This window comes from Salvelinus namaycush, chromosome 16 (genome assembly GCF_016432855.1).
Source record: "Salvelinus namaycush isolate Seneca chromosome 16, SaNama_1.0, whole genome shotgun sequence".
NCBI classification, from domain to species: Eukaryota; Metazoa; Chordata; class Actinopteri; order Salmoniformes; family Salmonidae; genus Salvelinus; species Salvelinus namaycush.
The window spans coordinates 23,094,282-23,117,288 of record NC_052322.1 but is presented as its reverse complement, the minus strand read 5'-3'; positions in this window follow the sequence as shown (position 1 = coordinate 23,117,288).

Genomic DNA, 23,007 nt, shown 5'->3' with positions numbered 1-23,007 from the left:
TACAGAACTGTTCGTTTTTCGCTTTGTTATTTTTGTTCTAGTGTTCAGATTTAAATAAATATCATGAACACGTACCACACTGTGCTTTGGTCCACTCCTTCTTCATCAGACGAACGTTACAACAGCACAGTACAGTAAAGAAAAGTAGTGTATAGTACAGTACAGTAGAGTTCAGTACAGTAAAGAAAAGTATAGTTCAGTACAGTACAGTACTGTAAAGTAGAGTACAGTACACAGTAGAGCACACTAGAGTTGACTACACTATAATGTATTGTATTGTACTGCACTGAACTCTACTGTACTCTACAGTACTGAACTCTAATGTACTAAACTCTACTCCACTCTACTGTTAAGTGCTGTACTATGTTGTACTCTTCTGTGCTCTAGTTTTCTGTACTTTGATGTTCAAACATGTGAAACATAGATGTCTATGATTGGTTCAGATTTAGTCCGGTGTGGACCAACCAAATTTGGTCTTGTTTGGGGGCAGAGCTCATTAAAATAATAGCCATACCCAAATATGCAAAGAAGGATATTGCATATTTATACCTTTGTGTACCTATTTAGGATACATCACCATGAAGAGAATGACATTCATATGCATAATTAGGCATTTCTGTGTAGTACAGATCAGGGACCCATGATGAATTTCCGTTACTACAATTCCGTTACCGGGTGTAAATCCACTTCACTTACTGTAGTTCAATAACCAAAAGATCAATAGCTGACACCCCATTGTTTCTGCAGACATTGTTGAATCTTCATTGGGAGCAGATATTTAACTATGTTTTTGGAATATGTGGACACATACAAAAACTGAGGGAGATTTTACAGACATTCTATAACCAAACTTTGCATCTGCACAGTTCTTCCAGTAAATGTTTTTGTTACATTTTCAGTGTAAATTGTTAAAAGTAGTCCTTGTGCATAGAGTTGGATGGTTTGTTAAAGTTTGAAATCAATATTTTTTGTTTGGCATACATTTTAAGTGAAAAATCTGAGCCTGAGCACAATTCCATTATCGTGTAGTTTCCCAGAGATGGAATCCAAGCATTCAAAGTTAGCATGTAACTTCTTCAACTGATCCAGCCAAGTTGGCTTGATATCAGAAAGGGGAAACATATTTACTGTAAGCTCAGAGGGTGGGATGATGGGGGAGTTTTGTGGAATTGCTCAGCACTGTTTCCTTAGCCAGGGACGTTTTGAGTTGGCCCAAGCTCAGCTCCAACATGAGAAAACGTAGGCAAAAATTCTGTCAACTTAAAATTATGTGTTTGCTCAATTTGTCTCATATGTTCAGTCAACTAGAAATTATTATTTTTGGCATCTTAACTAAAAAAAAGGGTGTGGAACTAGTTATATACACAGCGCTTTTAACATGTTCTCAACTTACATATTTGACACACGCTGACATACATAATCAAAATGTGTTTGTTCGTTTATACAGTAATCATTATTAAACATGTCCTCACCTGAAATTTGAACTCTCAACCTCTTTATTAACGGCATTCCAAACTTCCTGCTATGCCAACATGTCTGTATCAATTATCAGTTCATCTGACTATTCTCTCATCTTTGATTCCATTGACTTATTTCAGTAATTTGGGGGGTTTCTGTATAGTTGTCTTATGTTGGTGGGGCATATTACTCTGTTTTAATGTTACTCCTTAATCACTATGATCAATAAAATAGTTTTTCTTGGGTGCACTTCTAACAGAGCTGAGATTTACTTTGAAGTACACAGTGTAGCAATAGTGGCATAGCAGGAAGATCTGAATGCTGTGAACCAAGCGGTTGTGAGGTCAAATCTCAGGTGAGGACATGTTGAATACTAATTACTGTATGCATGCACAATGTGATCATGTTTGTGAAATATGTTAATTGAAAACATTGTATGTTAAAAGCACTAGGTAACTAGTTCTAATGCCTTTTTTGTGTGTAAAATAATCATTTGTAGTTGAATGAACATGTGAAACAAATTGAGCAAACGCATCACTTTTTATTGACTGCATCTTTTCCTACATGTTCTCATGTTGGAGCTGAGTTTGGGCCAACGAAAAATATTAAATTAAGGTTACACTTTGACCAAACAGTTGAGTAAACAAAAAAAAGCAGTGGAACCAGTTACTTAATAATAGTTAGTTGCAACATCTGGACTTTTTTACAATGCATAATGAAAAGTGTGTGGGCAATGGTCATCATGATTTATTTACCAATTCATGATTTATTCAACATTTCATCATCAGTGACAGTCATATTTCTCCCAGTTAAAATCACACCTGACCAAGACACATGGGATGGACTAACATAATATTCTATGTACCATAGCCTATTCTATAGGCCAATGTAAAGGTGATGATCATTAATATGCTTTAGTCTTGAGACATGGATGTGACGCTGAATGTGTCTAGAAAACGAATAGATGGCCATTTCTGTACCCTTTTACAAAGGAGACATGGGATTTGTAGAGTAGACAGTTTGTACAAGAGTCAATTTTAAACCTGAGAAAATTAAATAAGGCTCCTTGTGTTCAATGTAACTCCTTTACGTGACAAGCAAACATGCCTTAATTTGCCGCTGTGCGAATCTCAAACAGTAAACATCGAAGTTTGAGCAGCAGACTCTGTCCTGAGTAGGCTATATCCTACAACTCCTGCTTGCAACTGATCTTCATTCTCACAAAAACTTTGCCAAAATACAACCACATACAAAACCTTTTCTGGACCAGTAGCCTGCAATAGGTTTGAGTAATTTAGGCCGATAATAGCACATTAGTAAAGTATTTATAAACCCTACACTGATATATGATTTTATTGATCTGACTAACGTTTTGAAAGAGTGCATGATCAATTCTGAAGGAAATTGTGTGAGCAAAATGTCAGAGTGAAACACTTACCAGCCCTTAACGTGTCTATGTCGCTCTTCATTTCATATTCATCAAGTTCCATGAGCGGTCGACAGACTAATAACCAATCCCAGAGGCTTGATTTGGAAGATAACCTTGCTGCAACCTAATCGACAGGTAGACAAATCTCTGCTGCTGCTCAGTAGGCTACAGACCCGACGCAGCCCTGTGTGTCTCCAAATGCGCTGCGGGAATGCTTGCAGTCACAGCAGCAAGTGTGAAAGGTCATCGAGGCTCTTCAATTATGACTGGCTGACAGGCCCTGTTGTTCAGGTCACGATTGGTGCCCACCCGTCTGGTGCCATGGTGTCTCCAACGTCTTTTTCGAGGTGCATGGAACGGTTTTGTGAGATCGTCATCGTACTAGAGCTGATCTGTTGAAACATACAGCTGTTGAATGTGACTTGTGTCCTTCTGCTGAATTTACAGCTTTTCAAATATAACTGAAAATGCTTATAGTCATGGCAACGTGCATAGCATGAGTGAGTTTAAGTTATTAATGGAACAGGATATGAGTGTGGGAATTCAGTGGTTCAGAATGTTGCAGTTTTTTCTTCAAAAAGATTCTGTTTCTGAACCTAGGTCACTCCATTCCAAACAAGGGCATTCTGTTCTGTCTCTCCCCTAAATAAACAATGCACTGCCAAACATGGATTGGTTAGTATTCCTAATTAACTAGAACTTTATCTCTCTTCTCTTGAAGCTCTCCCTTCTTTTGCCTGGCTTTATTGGTTCAGTTTGTATTGGTCTACGATGTTGTAAAATATGTTATCATCTTATACAAAACATAGGATATGATTGAGGACAATGACAGATTATCTCAGATCCTTGAAGGATCCCAAAAATGGCATTTGTTTCTGTAGATCAGCATGTCCAAAGCTTAAGCAAACATGATTTGTTGATTACATAATTTCTATTGCCTTTGTGTATTGTTTTAGTTACATGCAGCATAGTTTCCCCTCATGTACAGTATGATGATGTTTCACATTCCAACACTGTTTATATCAGTCAAGCCTTTCTCGTGGGAACAAGAGATAACATTTTCTCATAACATAGGTTAGTCATCAACATACAGTAACTGAGGGAGATCTATTACGCTGGCCCGGGTTGAATCGGCCAATGGCCCGTCACATCATAGGGCGAAAGCGGGGAGGGAAGAGCACCCTTCTCAAATCAAACAGTAATCTGCGCCGCTCGGTCATGTGGTCAACAGGGCAACATGGTTGATCGTCCAGAAACATACAACGTCTCTTTTCCATAAAATAAAGGTTTGAATTTACTAACTAGTTTTCATTGGGAAGGCAGATAAAGTGTTTTTATCAAAAGCAATCACTTTTGCATGCAAACCCTTTTTACCTGCAGTACTAGTCAAAAGTTTGAACACACCTGCTCATTCAAGGGTTTTTCTTTATTTGTACTATTTTCAACATTGTAGAATAATAGTGAAGACATCAAAACACAAAAAAGTGTTAAACAAATCAAAATGTAGATTTTAGATTTTTCAAACTAGCCCCCCTTTGCCTTGATACAGCTTTGCACACTTTTGGCATTCTCTCAACCAGCTTCACCTGGAATGTTTTTCCGACAGTCTTGAAGGAGTTCCCACATATGCTGAGCACTTTTTGGCAGCTTTTCCTTTACTCTGCGGTCCAACTCATCCCAAATCATCTCAATTGGGTTGAGGTTGGGTGATTGTGGAACTATCATTTGTTTTCAACAGGACAATGACCCAACACACCTCCAGGCTGTGTAAGGGCTATTTGACCAAGAAGTAGAGTGATGGAGAGCTGCATCAGATGACCTGGCCTCCACAATCCCCTGACCTCAACCAAACTGAGATGGTTTGGGATGAGTCGGACCGCAGAGTGAAGGAAAAGCAGCCAACAAGTGCTCAGCATATGTGGGAACTCCTTCAAGACTGTTGGAAAAGCATTCCAGGTGAAGCTGGTTGAGAGAATGCCAAGAGTGTGCAAAGCTGTCATTGAAGCAAAGGGTGGCTATTTGAGGAATCTTTGTTTAACACTTTTTTGGTTACTACATGATTCCATATGTGTTATTTCATAGTTTTGATGTCTTCACTATTATTCTACAATGTAGAAAATAGTAAAAAATAAAGAAAAACCCTTGAATGAGTAGGTGTTCTAAAACTTTTGACCTGTAGTGTAACTTTGGGTCTTCCTTTCCTGTGGTGGTCCTCATGAGAACCAGTTTCATCATAACGCTTTCTGGTTTTTGCAACAGCACTTGAAGAAACTTTCAAAGTTCTTGAAATTTTCCACATTGACTGACCTTCATGTCTTAAAGTAATGATGGACTGTTGTTTCTCTTTGCTTATTTGGGCTGTTCTTGCCGTAATATCGACTTGTTGTTTTACCAAATAGGGCTATTTTCTGTATACCACCCCTACCTTGTCACAGTACAACTGATTGGCTCAAACGCATTAAGAAGGAAAGAAATTCCACAAATTAACTTCTAACAAGGCACACCTGTTAATTGAAATGCATTCCAGGTGACTACCTCATGAAGCTGGTTGAGAGAATGCCAAGAGTGTGCAAAGCTGTCATCAAGGCAAAGGGTAGTTACTTTGAAGAATCTCAAATATCAAAAATATTTTGATTTGTTTAACACTTTTTTGGTTACTACATGATTCCATATGTGTTATTTCATAGTTTTGAGGTCTTCATTACTATTCTACAATGTAGAGGTGTGTCCAAACTTTTGACTGGTACTGTATACCTAGGCCTGATTACTATTTAGCCATCCATGTTCTTTGACATGTGATTCAGGCACTGCAATATTATGCATGTTTAGCTTTATGCATGTTTAGCTTTATGCATGTTTAGCTTTATGCATGTTTAGCTTTATAGTATGCCATTGACAAGATTATTTACTGTATGTAGCTTAACTTCTGTGACACAGTAGTGTGAAAGTATATATGGCCCTAGTTGCCTTGTATAGTCTTCCATGTGTATAAATTATATTTCCATTTTTGTCTCTCCTCCTAGAAACCACAGTTGTATACGCACACAAAATGGAAAGTGCGTTGCTGTGTGGCAACAATAAAAAACATTTCCCCTGTAATCTTTGATTCTGTTCTTGCCAGACATCTTTGTGGTCCTTCACACATCCCTGAATCAGTACATAGTGTTTAGTAGAGGTCATCCAGACCCTTTCCATTTTTTCAGTAACCTTTAAATTATTGGATTTGCCAGTTAAATTATTCCTCTAAATTAAAATATCTACATTGCCCTAAAATACAGGTAATATGATCTGGTCTTATAGATTAAAAATTATACCTGCTGCAAACCCCTCACTTAGATACAATATAATACTGCAATTTATTTATCCCAATGTCCCTCAAATTGTCCCAAATATAACTGTTTCTCAAACTGTGTGTTGCAGTCCTATATAAAAACAGCAGATGGCAATATAAGGTTGTATGTCTGGTCTAAATTGAATGAAATACACAAACTATGCTGCAATTGGTGGTTACTTTAGTTACCCAATAAAAAGTGGAATGAGCTGTTTTAAGAGATGACAATGCAGTTTCCTTACTGCACCTGCATGTAGTGTACACAGTGTACAAAACATTAGGAACACCTGCTCTTTCCATGACATAGACTGACCAGGTGAATCCAGGTGAAAGCTATGATCCCTTATTGATGTCACTTGTTGAATCCAATTCAATTAGTGTAGATGAAGGGGAGAAGACAGGTTAAATGAAGATTGTTAAGTCTTGAGACAATTGAGACATGGATTGTGTGTGTGTGTGTGTGTGTGTGTGTGTGTGTGTGTGTGTGTGTGTGTGTGTGTGTGTGTGTGTGTGTGTGTGTGTGTGTGTGTGTGTGTGTGTGTGTGTGTGTGTGTGTGTGTGTGTGTGTGTGTGTGTGTGTGTGCGCAATTAAGAGGGGCAAGACAAAAGATTGAAGCGCCTTTGAACGGGTTATGGTAGTAGGTGCCAGGGGCACTGATTTGAGTGTCAAGAACTGCAAAACAGTTTCCCCTGTGTATCAAGAATGGTCCACCACCCAAAGGACATCCAACTTGACACAACTGTGGGAAGCATTGGCGTCAAAATGGGCCAGAATCCCTGTGGAACGCTTTCGACCTCTTGTAGAGTCCGTGCCCCAACGAATTGAGGCTGTTCTGACGGCAAAAGAGGGAGCAACTCAATATTTGGAAGGTGTTCCTAATATTTTGTACACTCAGTGTATGTCGTAATTGGAACTGAGTGTTCTTTTTCTGTCATAACACAGCTGTCCAATATGCATGACCAACCATACTGAGTTTCTCCACTCATGCATTCAGACAAGTATTATCCTGAATGGGATAATTAGTAGTATAAACATCCCTCGGCCTAACAGGTGTGTCGGCCAAACTGAGGGACATTATCGCAGGTCTTGAATGCTTTTATGACAGTTGTATTACATAGTCACTGATCCTGCAAAACTTTTGTAAACCTGTTATGGATGCCACAGATTTTCCTCACCTTGACTTTCTATGACTACAGTCTAAAAATGGAAAATTATTGAATCCTTGGCTTTGTGACATTTATCCTGTGATTCAACTCATGACTGTGTTGTGAAACTCTCCCCTCTGGCCTGAGACAGACACACATACAGCATTCTTCTTCATCCTCCAATTCTAAAGAATGACCAAGAGAAGAAAGATAGTAGAGAGCTGACAGAACTATGATTTGCTGTATAGAGGCAACAGCCAATATTGAGGCCAGCATGTAGCCATGTGGTTCATTTCTCCATACCGTGTCTGTAGATTGATTGAAAACGATAAAAACATAAAATGAGAGCATAATATGTCAATTTGTGAAATTATTCATCCAAAATGTATTTTAAGCGGGAGAGCAGTATGATGACGTTTCTGGCAATAGCAAACTCACCATATGTCATTTTACTGAGTTAGAATTCACAACTATCCAATTAATAAATTCATATTTACCAATCATCCAACAGTGTATTGCATTAATTTCTGTGTGACATTTTCCAGAATATTTTGCTGAAAAGGAATGTTTTCTTCATGCAGCAGAGCTTGAAGATTTGAAAAATCTGTCTCCCTATGACAACTGACATTTACAGCATATCGTCAACGTTTGGCCTCGAAATATGGATACAAAAGTTTTCACAGAAAACGCACACTACACTAATCACAACACAACTCAATCAAACACAATTAATTAAAAATTGCTTTTTCAGGACATCATTGAAAGAGAACTTGATATTAAAAGGCCATTTTAAACACTCAATATGTGCTGAGTTCTGTATGTACAGGATGTGGTCAGCTGTGTACTACATGTATGTACAGTTGAAGTCGGAAGTTTACAAACACTTACGTTGGAGTCATTAAAACTCATTTTTCAACCACTCAACAAATTTCTTGTTAACAAACTATAGTTTTGGCAAGTCGGTTAGGACATCTACTTTGTGCATGACACAAGTCATTTTTCCAACAATTGTTTACAGACATTATTTCACTTATAATTCACTGTAGCGCAATTCCAGTGGGTCAGAAGTTTACATACACTAAGTTGACTGTACCTTTAAACAGCTTGGAAATTTCCAGAAAATGATGTCATGGCTTTAGAAGCTTCTGATAGGCTAATTGACATAATTTGAGTCAATTGGAGGTGTACCTGTGGATGTATCTCAAGGCCTACCTTCAAACTCAGTGCCTCTTTGCTTGACATCCTGGGAAAATCAAAAGAAATCAGCCAAGACCTCAGAAAAAGAATTGTAGACCTCCACAATGCTGGTTCATCCTTGGGAGCAATTTCCAAACGTCTGAAGGTACCACGTTCATCTGTACAAACAATAGTACGCAAGTAAAAACACCATGGGACCACGCAGCCGTCATACCGCTCAGGAAGGAGACGTTTTCTGTCTCCTAGAGATGAACATACTTTGGTGTAAAAAGTGCAAATCAATCCCAGAACAACAGCAAAGGACGTTGTGAAGATGCTGGAGGAAACAGGTACAAAAGTATCCATATCCACAGTAAAACGGGTCCTATATCAACATAACCTGAAAGGCCGCTCAGCAAGGAAGAAGCCACTGCTCCAAAACCGCCGTAAAAAAGCCAGACTATGGTTTGCAACTGCACATGGGGACAAAGATCGTACTTTTTTGGAGAAATGTCCTCTGGTCTGATGAAACAAAAATAGAACTGTTTGGCCATAATGACCATCGTTATGTTTGGAGGAAAAAGGAGGAGGCTTGCAAGCCGAAGAACACCATCCCAACCGTGAAGCACGGGGGTGGCAGCATCATGTTGTGGGGGTGCTTGCTGCAGGAGGGACTGGTGCACTTCATAAAATAGATGGCATTATGAGGGAGGAAAATTATGTGGATATATTGAAGCAACATCTCAAGACATCAGTCAGGAAGTTAAAGCTTGGTCGCAAATGGGTCTTCCAAATGGACAATGACCCCAAGCATACTTCCAAATTTGTGGCAAAATGGCTTAAGGACAACACAGTCAAGGTATTGGAGTGGCCATCACAAAGCCCTGACCACAATCCCATAGAACATTTGTGGGCAGAACTGAAAAAGCGTGTGCGAGCAAGGATGCCTACTAACCTGACTCAGTTACATCAGCTCTGTCAGGAGGAATGGGCCAAAATTCCCCCAACTTATTATGTGAAGCTTGTGGAAGGCTACCCGAAACGTTTGACCGAAGTTAAACAATTTAAAGGCAATGCTACCAAATACTGATGTGAAAAACTGAGTTAAAATGTATTTGGCTGAGGGGTATGTAAACTTCCGACTTCAACTGTATGTGTAATATTAACCTATGACATGTTACTGCATGTTATGTTAGCAATATAATGCTGTTACATGTATTATGTGAGGAAATATAATTATATAGTATTATACAATGTTATATAATGCATGTACTGTAGCTAGTGAGTATGGTGCATGAGCCAAATATTTCCAGATGTTTTCACCATTAAACTCAGCCAATGGATTATGCAGGGAGCAGGCTCAGTGAAATGACAGTTGATTAACAGCCAATAAAGGTAATTGTCAGAGAAACGGATGAGAATATCTGTGTACACTCGCACGCATGCACACACACAAATGCGAGCACACACACACATCCAATGCATTCTGCAGGACAGGCTTATGATAACTACTAAAACCAGAACGGACGACTGCACGTAATGCTGCATATCAATAATGAGGTTCTCTGCAGTAATGTGTCCTTCTCTGAAATGGGCACCATTAAATTCCATTTCTCACCCATTGTCTATAGCTTCCTGCTCCCACTGGGCACAAATAGGTGCAAAGAACCACAAGAGGAAGAAATAAGGCAAGGGATCGGAAATGCACAGCTTCTTCCCCGCTGTCTCGACTGGAGCTAGCATCACTCGAAGATCAGGCCCACCGACCACGGCAGTGATGTCCCCCCCAGGGGAGCCGGTCGGTCGGGTTGCGATTGCTCAGCAATCCTCTCCTCCCCTCTCCTATCCTCTCCTTTCCCGTGTTAGGTCCTGTAGCTGCAGGTTAACTGTTTGTGCTCATCTACAGTATACACAGTATGAAGGGCTCAAAGAAGAGAGTGGAGTATGGGAGATTGAATGATATCACGACCAAATAACAAAGCACAGAATATTGTTAACTGGGACAAGACTAGAGAATCATCTTGCAGTCCTGCGGAGCTACTGTACACATTTTACTATAGATTTTTCTCTCTCAATACATGGGATTCAATGTACAAAGGATTTTACTCTGCCTCCCGAGTGGCGCAGCGGTCTAAGGCACTGCATCGCAGTGCTGAAGGCATCATTACAGACCTGGGTTTGATCCCAGGCTGTGTCGCAGCTGGCCGCGCCCGGGAAATCCATGAGGCGGCGCACAATTGGCTCGGGGTAGGGAAGGGTTTGACCGGCCGGGATGTCCTTGTCCCATCGCGCTCTAGAAACTCCTTGTGGCGGGCCGGGTACATGCACGCTGACTTCGGTCGCCAGTTTTACGCGTTTCCTCCGACACGTTGGTGCCAAGAAGCAGTGCGGCTTGGCAGGGTCATGTTTCAGAGGACGCATGGCTCTCGACCTACGCCTCTCCGGAGTCCGTACGGGAGTTGCAGCGATGGGACAAGACTGTACTACCAATTGGATATCACAAAATTGAGGTGAAAAAAGGGCAAAAACTACCAACAATTTTACTCTCAATATATGTGATCGAACGTTGAAATGCGTTGAAACGTCACATACATTTAAATAGTGTAGAATAGATTAAGGGGTTGAGTATTGAGGAATATTTCTATCTATATCCCGCCTTTTATATGGTGAGGATAGAGGGTTTCTTCAGAGGCCTTTGATGGCAAGAGTCTTTAGGGAAGATTTAGCCCATTGATTTAGCCCATTATGTCAATAGGCAAAATGAGACAATTAGTTGGGGGTTTATTTGACAAAAGCTTGCCTGACAAAGACCAGCTATGCTTGACATTGTGAAGAAAATTCAACTTCACCATTGTTAGGAACATCAATAAGTGTGTGTATTCTTTCCAGTGTTTGGGTACCCTGTGTCCTTTTCACCAAGCAAGGCTAGAAACAATGGGAGGTTTGGACAACCAACTAGACACAGGAAAATACATGTATATCCAATCCAAACTAAAAAGTTTCCACAACGAGGTCAATACTTGACCTCCTGACCTAAAATTAACCAACTCCAGTCCCCTCACTTAGGCGGTATAATTATAAAAGGCCACCGTCTCGGTCACTCACTATCTGATTGATGACTTTACTTTTTATGATGGATTACGTCGTTTTTTGTTTAGGCTGTTAATGTTAAGCTGTTTTGTCAGATGATTGATGCGGTAATTAATGTAATGAATTGTGTGTACAGTTTTGTACATCAGGTAGGATTAAGGGTGATATGGATGAGGAGAGAACATAAATAAAAACAAAACAAAACCCAACTCTGACCTCCCCCACCACATGCTCATTAGCCTACTCTGAGACACATCATATTGCAGAGCAACCATTATATTAGCTAACGGACAGAGCTTTTTCTGTATCTGTAGCTTTTTCTGTATCTGGTTCAAGATAAACTCTAAAATAAACATGCTAAAGCCATAGCTAATCTTGCACATGCCTAATCTGTAGAAAAGGTGCTGGTCAGAAATACAACAGTCCATGAAGGACTAGCTAGGTGTAGCTAGGTGTCTCAAAGACTCATGTCTGGATCATAAAAGCTGTTTAAAACTTCTTATGGCTGCAATCCCATTAACGGGATCGATATGACAACAGCCAGTGAAAGTGCAGGGCGCCAAATTCAAACAACAGAAATCTCATAATTAAAATTCCTCAAACATACAAGTATTTTATACCATTTTAAAGGTAATCTTGTTGTTAATCCCACCAAAGTGTCCGATTTCAAATAGGCTTTACAGCGAAAGCACCACAAACGATTATGTTAGGTCACCGCAAAATCACAGACAAACACATTCATTTTTCCAGCCAAAGACAGGAGTCACAAAAAGCAGAAATAGAGATAAAATTAATCACTAACCTTTGATGATCTTCATCAGATGACACTCATAGGACTTCATGTTACACAATACATATATGTTTTGTTCGATAAAGTTAATATTTATATCCAAAAACCTCAGTTTACATTGGCGCCATGTTCAGAAATGCCTCCAAAATATTCTGAGAAATTGCAGAGAACCACGTCAAATAACATAAATACTCATCATAAACTTTGATGAAAGATACATGTTTTACATAGAATTAAAGATACACTTGTTCTTAATGCAACCGCTGTGTCAGATTTCAAAAAGCTTTACGGCAAAACACAATATTCAATAATCTGAAAACAGCGTTCAGCCACAAAAGCAAGCCATACAGTTACCCGCCAAATTGTGCAGTCAACAAAACTCATAAAAAGCATTATAAATCTTCACTTACCTTTGCTGATCTTCGTCAGAATGCACTCCCAGGACTCCCACTTCCACAAGAAATGTTTGTTTTGTTCGGTAATGTCCATCATTTATGTCCAAATAGCTATTTTTGTTAGCGTGTTTGGTAAACAAATCCAACGTCAGGAAGCGCGTTCACTAAAAGCTGACGAAATCTCCAAAAGTTCCGTAACAGTCAGTAGAAACATGTCAAACGATGTATTGAATCAATCTTTAGAATGTTTTTAACATAAATTTTGAATAACGTTCCAACCAGAGAATTACATTGACTTCAGATGAGTGATGGAACAGAGCTCCCTCTCATGTGAACGCGCATGGTCAGAGCATGGTCAGGTCATGGCAGACCTGACTAATTCCCCTCTCATTCGGCCCCCCTTCACAGTAGAGGCATCAGACAAGGTTCTACAGACTGTTGACATCTAGTGGAAGCCGTAGGAAGTGCAAACTCATCCATATCTCACTGTGAATTCAATAGGATCTTGGTTGAAAATCGACCAGCCTCAGAATTCCCACTTCCTGTTTGGATTTTTTCTCAGGTTTTTGCCTGCCATATGAGTTCTGTTATACTCACAGACATTATTCAAACCGTTTTAGAAACTTCAGAGTGTTTTCTATCCAATACGAATAATAATATGCATATATTAGCAACTGGGACTGAGGAGCAGGCAATTTACTATGGGCACCTCTGGGCACCTTTCATCCAAGCTACTCAATACTGCCCCTGCAGCCATAAGAAGTTAATGGATCTGTTTCATGGATCTAAAACCCCTCAATTCAATTATGATTTTATAGCATTTTGTTATAGCGTTTCTTTCCCTTTATTTTTTCCAACATGAATTAGATATTGGAGCTGGCTTCACAGAGCCATCTGTGTTACTGGCTCAGTGGTGCCAGGATTACAGAACTGATGTTGTTTTTGAGACAGAACCATTGGCTGCTGGGTCAACTCCAAACTGAGACAGACCAGCTCTAGGTACTTACTGTAACTACAGAGACCACACAGGTCAGCCCCAACATAAAGGAGACCACAAGGACAGATGGAAAAGAGGTGGAAAAAGGAATTTCTGAGAAAAAAATTAAAACACACTATAGTTAAAAAAAAACACTGATCATTGCAGACATAGCAAGACTACATTTCTAGGGCTGAGTGAGGTAAGTTGAGCCACTTTTTACATTCAGCATCACTCTGTCAAGGGAAAATAACATTATTTCTAAGATATCTACGTATATCTCAGGATGTTGTGTATCCCTGGAAGTAATCAGAATTCATGTAAACATTACAGTTTTTAAAATATAGCTTGTTCAAAGAAAGTGGTATCTTGGCACAATTTACACCTGGTATGGGGTAAGTTGAGCCGCAGGACAGGGTAAGTTAAGCCACCTACACATTTCTGTACTGAATGAAATATTAGCACTACCTTTTAAAAACCATGTCTATCTTTCTTTCCCTAACACAATTCGACACAATCACAATCACTTTTTGTATTTTAATAATATATTTCTTTTTTAACACAGGTTTAACACCTAACACACTTTTTAAACACGTTTATCATAGGCCAGGCCCTGTTGTTACCTAATATCCCAGTGATAATGCCTTGCATTATGCCTGGGAAGAAAACACTTTGCTCAACTTACCATTGGCTCAACTTACCCCATGTTTATCCCGCACAGCTACAAGGATGAACTTTCATGCTAGGTTTAGGACCTCCTATTGAAGCTGATAGAGACCCCAACTGATGTACAGAACAATCTTAAAACGATCTACTTTGGTTTAGATACAAGCATCATGAAACCTTTAACACAAATGAATTTGACATGGTAAAAATTTTACCTAACTTGCTTACCACTTTTCCCATGTGGTTTCTTTCTTCACAGACTCCATGAAATGATGACCTTTTCCTAAATATCTGGTCAAATAGTTAATTTTGTTTTCCTAGAAACAAGGGTGGCTCAATTTACCCCTTTGGCTCAACTTTACCCACTCTCCCCTATCGTAGTTCCTTGGAAGGATTGTTCATTTTTTGTGGATACTCAATATCTCTTTATAACCGTCAAAGACGGAATAACTTGTACTTTTGTGAGCTGGAAAGTGTGTCTGTCTATCTCAGTTACCATGCCTCACTAACCCGTGACTGTCCCTGGCGATCATCATGAAACATGAGGCCTGTTTAATTAGGTTAAAATAGTCCCACTCTGATATGAAGAGCAATCAGTGAAAGCCAGATTATAGAGTCGGTCAGGACCTGTATGTTGTGTGCTCCGGGCTCCCCAGCCTGGCCAAATGTCCATGGCCTCTTTTCCTCTATTATTTGTGTCTCCTCCTGTCGACCAATCTCTTACATAATCATCTGTTCACTTTAATCTCTTTCCCTTTCTCCCTAGGATTCTGGCTCCCCTATCCACTGCACTCTTTCCCCTGCAGCCTTCTCTAGTTTCCTTTTTTCTCCTTCACTGCTTTTATCTGACACGCCAACTGACTCTCTCACTCCTCTCCAGTCCTCTTGTCCTTGTCTTTCCTTCACCGTTGAGTGGTCATTACATTGGAATCCATGACAAAATGTAACTTGCCTACCTAACATCCTCATCAGCTGCTCCTGGCATACCACTGCTTCCCATTTCTACCTATTAGTCAAGCATTTTACTTTGTCTAATGTTCCGGTGGGTTGTATAATCTAGCTGTGACCCTGTTACCCCTCTTAGTATGCTCCTGTCTTAAAGTTGAATATAGGGGATCATATATTGTGGCAAATGTCACATAAACTACAGTGCTATCAACCATAAAACCACAGTTTTCATAGTTTGGGGTTAATGAGCTACTCCAGGTCACAGGTAAAGGGATGTCACTGTGGAAGGGTACAGAATGTTGCTACTACATGCTTAGCTCCAGTACAGGTACAGTCAACTGAGGAACGTCACATTTGCCCACTGGCAGAGGAGTGGGAGGCTTGATATTTGACAGAGCCTTGAGTAGGTGGTAAAAGATCTGTCTGAGACTGGCCTAAATGGAGCAGCAGTGAAGCTCACGACCACGGTGTGACTGATGTATGACTCTGCAGGGGTGAGAATGGAAGAAATAAGTTGTGGTTCACGTGGGCTGTGATGTCACAATGACCATGCCATGGATCTGGTACGCTGACCCTGCAGGACCCACAGCGAGAGGTGACACGTGGCCCGCCTATCTGTCCACTCAGGAGCAGGAGAGAATACAGAGAGGCTGTGACTTCCTGCTTTTATTTTAAGAAAAGCTTGTACAAATAGGCTGCTCCCACAGAGACAAATAATTGGCGTGACATCTTGGGGGCACTTGCATGAGGAGCATTCTGCATTTTAATGCCAACCCTCCACAGGAAAAACGGAGTTATACACGCCAACAGGCACACTCTCAGGACTGTGTTTAGAGAAACACTAACTCGAGTCAGGACTGTGTTTAGAGAAACACTAACTCGAGTCAGGACTGTGTTTAGAGAAACACTAACTCGAGTCAGGACTGTGTTTAGAGAAACACTAACTCGAGTCAGGACTGTGTTTAGAGAAACACTGACTCGAGTCAGGACTGTGTTTAGAGAAACACTAACTCGAGTCAGGACTGTGTTTAGAGAAACACTAACTCGAGTCAGGACTGTGTTTAGAGAAACACTAACTCGAGTCAGGACTGTGTTTAGAGAAACACTGACTCGAGTCAGGACTGTGTTTAGAGAAACACTGACTCGAGTCAGGACTGTGTTTAGAGAAACACTAACTCGAGTCAGGACTGTGTTTAGAGAAACACTAACTCGAGTCAGGACTGTGTTTAGAGAAACACTAACTCGAGTCAGGACTGTGTTTAGAGAAACACTGACTCGAGTCAGGACTGTGTTTAGAGAAACACTAACTCGAGTCAGGACTGTGTTTAGAGAAACACTGACTCGAGTCAGGACTGTGTTTAGAGAAACACTGACTCGAGTCAGGACTGTGTTTAGAGAAACACTAACTCGAGTCAGGACTGTGTTTAGAGAAACACTGACTCGAGTCAGGACTGTGTTTAGAGAAACACTAACTCGAGTCAGGACTGTGTTTAGAGAAACACTAACTCGAGTCAGGACTGTGTTTAGAGAAACACTAACTCGAGTCAGGACTGTGTTTAGAGAAACACTAACTCGAGTCAGGACTGTGTTTAGAGAAACACTAACTCGAGTCAGGACTGTGTTTAGAGAAACACTAACTCGAGTCAGGACTGTGTTTAGAGAAACACTAACTCGAGTCAGGACTGTGTTTAGAGAAACACTAACTCGAGTCAGGACTGTGTTTAGAGAAACACTGACTCGAGTCAGGACTGTGTTTAGAGAAACACTAACTCGAGTCAGGACTGTGTTTAGAGAAACACTAACTCGAGTCAGGACTGTGTTTAGAGAAACACTAACTCGAGTCAGGACTGTGTTTAGAGAAACACTGACTCGAGTCAGGACTGTGTTTAGAGAAACACTAACTCGAGTCAGGACTGTGTTTAGAGAAACACTGACTCGAGTCAGGACTGTGTTTAGAGAAACACTGACTCGAGTCAGGACTGTGTTTAGAGAAACACTAACTCGAGTCAGGACTGTGTTTAGAGAAACACTGACTCGAGTCAGGACTGTGTTTAGAGAAACACTAACTCGAGTCAGGACTGTGTTTAGAGAAACACTAACTCGAGTCAGGACTGTGTTTAGAGAAACACTAACTCGAGTCAGGACTGTGTTTAGAGAAACACTAACTCGAGTCAGGACTGTGTTTAGAGAAACACTGACTCGAGTCAGGACTGTGTTTAGAGAAACACTAACTCGAGTCAGGACTGTGTTTAGAGAAACACTAACTCGAGTCAGGACTGTGTTTAGAGAAACACTAACTCGAGTCAGGACTGTGTTTAGAGAAACACTAACTCGAGTCAGGACTGTGTTTAGAGAAACACTAACTCGAGTCAGGACTGTGTTTACAGAAACACTGACTCGAGTCAGGACTGTGTTTAGAGAAACACTAACTCGAGTCAGGACTGTGTTTAGAGAAACACTAACTCGAGTCAGGACTGTGTTTAGAGAAACACTAACTCGAGTCAGGACTGTGTTTAGAGAAACACTAACTCGAGTCAGGACTGAACTCAAAATAACGGGTAGTAGGGTTGAATCAATGTTTCAGATTTACAGGAATATATTTGGACTAATAATTGAAAAAGTAAATATTTGGCTGCTCATTTTTCACACAAAGCTGACAAACTGGTCTAACATTTAAGTGTACACCGTACTAGCTTCAGTACTGTATGTCAACACTGAATTTTTTTACAAATCTGTAGACAAACATGATTCGACAAATCTCTATATTGCCTGGAGATTCTGTCTGCATGTGGATATTCCAGATGACAGTATGACCTGCAGCCATGAGAATGGAGCCATGTATATTTTATCACAATAAAAACATTCTCAACTATCAAAACTGGCATGGCAAGCTCCTCGCGTCTGTTGTAAATCTGAGTGCTTCACATCTAGCTGAATCAAGGCTCCGATGTACATTTTTAAACATGTCAACCATGGGGCTATAATTGAGTGTTGGGTTAGCTATTAAAGAAAAACTGAGCAAAAGTGTTATCATATTTCCAGGATAGAGGGATAAATATCTATATGTCTTACTGTGGACTGATGAACATCAAGGCTTTTAGAGATACCTTGTAACCCTTTCCAGCTTTATGCAAGTCAACAATTCTTCATCTTAGGTCTTCTGAGATCTCTTTTGTTCGAGGCATGGTTCACAACAGGCAATGCTTCATGGGAATAGCAAACTTACATTTTGTGAGTATTTTTTATATTGCAGGGCAGCTCTAACCAACATCTCCAATCTCGTCTCATTGATTGGACTCTGGGTTAGCTGACTCCTGACTCCAATTAGCTTTTGGAGAAGTCATTAGCCTAGGGGTTCACATACTTTTTCCAACCTACAGTGTGAATGTTTAAATTAAGTATTCAATATAGACAAGAAAAATACAATAATTTGTGTTATTAGTTGAAGCACACTCTGTTTGTCTATTGTTGTGATTTAGAGGAAGATCAGATCACATTTTTTTAACCAATCCAGGTAATTCCAAAGGGTTCACATACTTTTTCTTGCAACTGTATGCCTAGTGTGGGTGCCCATACGGAAAAGTAATAAATGGCACTAGATATATTACCTATAGATATATTACTTATATGGGCATATATTGTATGGTGGAAATATATGTGCCCATAAATGCTTATACAGTGACTTCGGGAAGTATTCAGACCCCTTAACTTTTTCCACATCTTGTTAGGGCTTATTCTAAATTGGATTAAAAAAAAGAAAATCCTCCTCAGCAAACTACACACAATAATCCATAATCACAAAGTGAAAAAAAACAAATACCTTATCTACATAAGTATACAGACCATCTGCTATGAAACTCGAAATTGAGCTCAGGTGCATCCTTTTTCCGTTGATCATCCTTGAGATGTTAATACAACTTGATTGGAGTCCACCTGTGGTAAATTCAATAGATTGGACATGATTTGGGAGAGGCACACACCTGTCTATATAAGGTCCCACAGTTGACAATGCATGTCAGAGCAAAAAACAAAGCATGAGGTCGAAGGAATTGTCGTTAGAACTCCGAGACAGGATTGTGTCGAGGCACAGATCTGGGGAAGGGTACCAACACGTTTCTTCAGCATTGAAAGTCCCCAAGAACTCTGTGGCCTCTAACATTCTTTAATTGAAGAAGATTGGAACCACCAAGACTCTTCTAGAACTGAACAATCGTGGGAGAAGGACCTTGGTCAGGGAGATGACCAAGAACCCGATGGTCACTCTGACAGAGCTCTAGAGTTCTTCTGTGGAGATAGGAGAACCTTCCAGAAGGATAACCATCTCTGCACCACTCTAACAATCAGGCCTTTATGGTAGAGTGGCCAGACGGAAGCCACTCCTCAGTAAAAGGTACATGACATCCCACTAGGAGTTTGCCAAAAGGCACCTAAAGACTCTCAGACCATGAGAAACAAGATTCTCTGGTCTGATGAAACCAAGATTGAACTCTTTGGCCTGAATGCCAAGCGTAAAGTCTGGAGGAAACCTGGCACCATCCCTACGGTGAAGCATGGTGGTGGCAGCATCATGCTGGGGGATGCTTTTCAGCGACAGGGACTGGGAGACTAGTCAGGATCGAGGGAAAGATGAACAGAGCAAAGTACAGAGAGATCTTTGATGAAAACCTGCTCCAGAGTGCTCAGGACCTCAGTCTGGGGCAAATGTTCACCTTCCAACAGGACAACGACCCTAAGCAAACAGCCTAGACAATGCAGGAGTGGCTTCGTGGGTTTTTCACAATACATGTTAACACTATGTGTTTATCCTGCAGAGGATACGTTCATTAGAATTACCAGCCTCAGAAATTTCAGCCCAAATAAATGCTTCACAGAGTTCAAGAGACACATCTCAACATCAACTGTTCAGAGGAGACTGTGTGAATCAGGCCTTGGTGGTCGAATTGCAGCAAAGAAACCACTACGAAAGGACACCAATAATAATAAGAAACTTGCTTGGGCCAAGAAACACAAGCAATGGGCATTAGACCGGTGGAAATTTGTCCTTTGGTCTGGTGTCCAAATTGGAGATATTTGGTTCCAACCGTTGTGTCTTTGTGAGACGTGGTGTTGGTGAAAGGATTATCTCCGCTTGTGTATTTTCCACCGTAAAGCACGGAGGAGGAGGTGTTATGGTGTTTGTGTGCTTTGCTGGTGACACTGTATGTGATTAATTTACAATTCAAGGCACAATTAACCAGCATGGCTACCACAGCATTCTTCAGCGATACACCATCCCATCTGGTTTGGGCTTAGTGGGACTATCATTTGTTTTTCAACAGGACAATGACCTAACACCTCTAGGCTGTGTAAGGGCTATTTTACCAAGACGGAGAGTGATGGAGTGCTGCATCAGATGACCTGGCCTCCACAATCCCCCGACCCTAACCAAATTGAGGTGGTTTGGGATGAGTTGGACCGCAGAGTGAGGGAAAAGCAGCCAACAAATGCTCAGCATATGTGGGAACTCCTTCAAGATTGTTGGAAAAGCATTCCAGGTGAAGCTGGTTGAGAGAATGCAAAGCTGTCATCGAAGCAAAGGGTGGCTATTTGAAGAATGTAAAATATGTTAAAATACGTATAAAATATTTTGTGATTTGATTAACACTTTTTTGCTTACTACAGTACATGATGCCATGTGTTATTTCATAGTTTTGATGTTTTCACTATTGTTCTACAATCTAGAAAATAGTAAAAATAGAGAAAAACCCTTGAATGAGTAGGTGTTCTAAAACTTTTGACCGATGGTGTACAGTCATGGCCAAAAGTTTTGAGAAGGACACAAATGTTAATTTTCACAAAGTCTGTTGGTTCAGTTTGTATGATGGCAATTTGCATATACTCCAGAATGTTATGAAGAGTGATCAGATGAATTGCAATTAATTGCAAAGTCCCTTTTGCCATGCAAATGAACTGAATCCCCAAAAAACATTTCCACTGCATTTCAGCCCTGCCACAAAAGGACCAGCTGACATCATGTCAGTGATTCTCTCGTTAACACAGGTGTGAGTGTTGACGAGGACAAGGCTGGAGATCACTCTGTCATGCTGATTGAGTTTGAATAACAGACTGGAAGCTTCAAAAGGAGGGTGGTGCTTGGAATCATTGTTCTTCCTCTGTCAATCATGGTTACCTGCAAGGAAACACGTGCCGTCATCATTGCTTTGCACAAAAAGGGCTTCACAGGCAAGGATATTGCTGCCAGTAAGATAGCACCTAAATCAACCATTTATCGGATCATTAAGAACTTCAAGGAGAGTGGTTCAATTGTTGTGAAGAAGGTCCAGCAAGCGCCAGGACCGTCTCCTGAAGTTGATTCAGCGGCGGGATCGGGGCACCACCAGTACAGAGCTTCCTTAGGAATGGCAGCAGGCAGGTGTGAGTGCATCTGCACGCACAGTGAGGCGAAGACTTTTGGAGGATGGCCTGGTCTCAAGAAGGGCAGCAAAGAAGCCACTTCTCTCCAGGAAAAACATCAGGGACAGACTGATATTCTGCTAAAGGTACAGGGATTGGACTGCTGAAGACTGGGGTAAAGTCATTTTCTCTGATGAATCCCCTTTCCGATTGTAAAGTAAGAATGACTTCAAAAATAGACATGTTAATAGATTATATTTATCAATTAACTAAATGCAAAGTGAGTGAACAGAAGAAACATCTTAATCAAATCCATATTTGGTGTGACCACCCTTTGCCTTCAAAACAGCGTCAATTTTTGTAGGTACACTTGAACAAAGTCAGGGATTTTGCAGGCATATAGTCAGGTGTATGATTAAACAATTATTCCAAACAGGTGCTAATGATCATCAATTCAATGTGTAGGTTGAAACACAATCATTAACTGAAACAGAAACAGCTGTGTAGGAGGAATATAACTGGTTGAGGAACAGCCAAACTCAGCTAACAAGGTTAGGTTGCTGAAGACAGTTTACTGTCAAATGTCATACACCATGGAAAGACTGAGCCCAGCAACAAGACACAAGGTGTCATCATACTGCATCAGCAAGGTCTCTCCCTGGCAGACATTTCAAGGCAAACAGGGGTTTCCATATGTGCTGTCAAAGCTATTTTGAAAAAGCACAAAGAAACGGGCAGCGTTGAGGACCGTAGACGCAGTGGTCGGCCAAGAACTGCAGCAGATGAAAGACACATCATGCTTACTTCCCTTCGCAATCAGAAGATGTCCAGCAGTGCCATTAGCTCAGAATTGGCAGAAAACAGTGGGACCCTGGTATACTCATCTACTGTCTGGAGAAGTCTGGTCAGACGTGGCCTTCATGGAAGACTTGTGGCCAAAAAGCCATACCTCCGACGTGGAAACAAGGCCAAGCGACTCAACTATGCACGAAAACACAGGAACTGGGTGCAGAAAAATGGCAGCAGGTGCTCTGCTTTGACTGATGAGTCAAAATATTAGAAATATTTGGCTGTAGCAGAAGGCAGTTTGTTTGCCGAAGGGCTGGAGAGCGGTACACAAATGAGTGTCTGCAGGCAACAGTGAAGCATGGTGGAGGTTCCTTGCAAGTTTGGGGCTGCATTTCTGCAAATTGAGTTGGGGATTTGGTC